Here is a 1,462-nt window from a genome sequence, read left to right on the forward strand (position 1 = left end):
TTCTGTGCTTGTGTGACTTTTTTCTTCCCCACCTCACGGGAGTTTTCTGGTATTATTTCTTTGACTAGGTTTTCTAATCCTTGTTCTTCTTTCTGTTGTTCTGGTACCCCTATGAATTGTATGTTGTTTCATTTCATGTTGTCCCACAGCTCCATTAGGGTCTCCTCCTGTCTTTTAATTTTTTTCTCCAATTGCAGTTCAGTTTGGGTGTGTTTTGTCTCCCTGTCTTCTAATTCGCTAATTCAGTCCTCTGCTTCTCCTAGTCTACTGTTGAAACTTTCAATGGTGTTTCTTATTGCAGCTATATCACTCTTCATTTCTCCTTGGTTCTTACATAATTGATTTTTTTCATCTATTTCTTTTTGATTCTTACATAAGTTGTTGATTTTTTCATCCGTTTCTTCTTGATTCTTGCATAAGTTGTTGATTTTTTTCCTCCATCCGGTTTATCCATTCTAGGACCCTTAATCTCAATTCTTTTTTTGTCATACTGCATGCCTCTGTTTCACTTAGCTGCTTCTAAGTGAAAGAGTCCTCCTTTTCTTTCCTTTGGGGGTTTCTTTGTCTACCCTTGTTTTATCTCACTGACATAGCTAGATGTTGATTTGTTCAGGGTCTGCTCCTTGGGTGGCAGTGGCTCCTTGGGCTGTGGTTGCTCCTCGGACAATTGTGGTAGCAGGTGCTCCTCAGTTGGCAGCAGCTTCTCTGGTGGGTGCTATTCACAGCTGTGGTGGCTCCTCTGGCTGGTGGGGGGAGGTTTCACACACAGCTTCTGTTCCTCAGACAGAGGGTGTGCTGGTCACGAGGCTGCTGTTCCTTGGATGGGGGCGGGCTACACATGCAACTGCTACTCCTTGAACTGGGGCGGACTGCTCACATGGCTGCTGATCCTTGAACGGGGACTGCCTGCACGCTGCTGTTGTTCCTCTGATGTGATGGGCTGCTTGTGGGGCTACTGCTCCTAGGACTTGGACAGGTTGATTGCAAGTCTGCTGCTCCTCAGACAGGGGTGGGCTGCTTGCGAGGCTGCTGCTCTTTGGACGGGAGTGAGCTGCACGTGTGGCTGCTCCTCCTAAGATGGGGATGTGCCACTCTCCCGGCTGCTACTCGTTGGACATTGCAGGCTATTGCAGCTCTGCTCCTCGGACCGGTGCGTGCTCTGCTGGGCTGTCGCTCCTCGGATGTGGGCGGTCTGCTCGTGAGACTGCTGCTCCTCGGACCTGGGTGGGCTGCTGCTGCTCCTTCTGTACATAATCCTGGACTTGATGTGAACTTTGCTACATCAACTATTTTTACAGCAAATTGTTGCCCAGTTTCTCTGTTGATACATTGTTGTACAACACTGAAGGGACCCCATTCTCTTTCCCAGCTCTTTTTCTAATTAGCATGTGTGGGGGTCCTGAGCAGAGGACATCGGAAGTTCAAGGCCTACTCTGTATAATATTCTTTATTTCAGTCAGTG

Source organism: Myotis davidii, unplaced genomic scaffold (assembly GCF_000327345.1).
Source record: "Myotis davidii unplaced genomic scaffold, ASM32734v1 scaffold2127, whole genome shotgun sequence".
NCBI lineage: Eukaryota > Metazoa > Chordata > Mammalia > Chiroptera > Vespertilionidae > Myotis > Myotis davidii.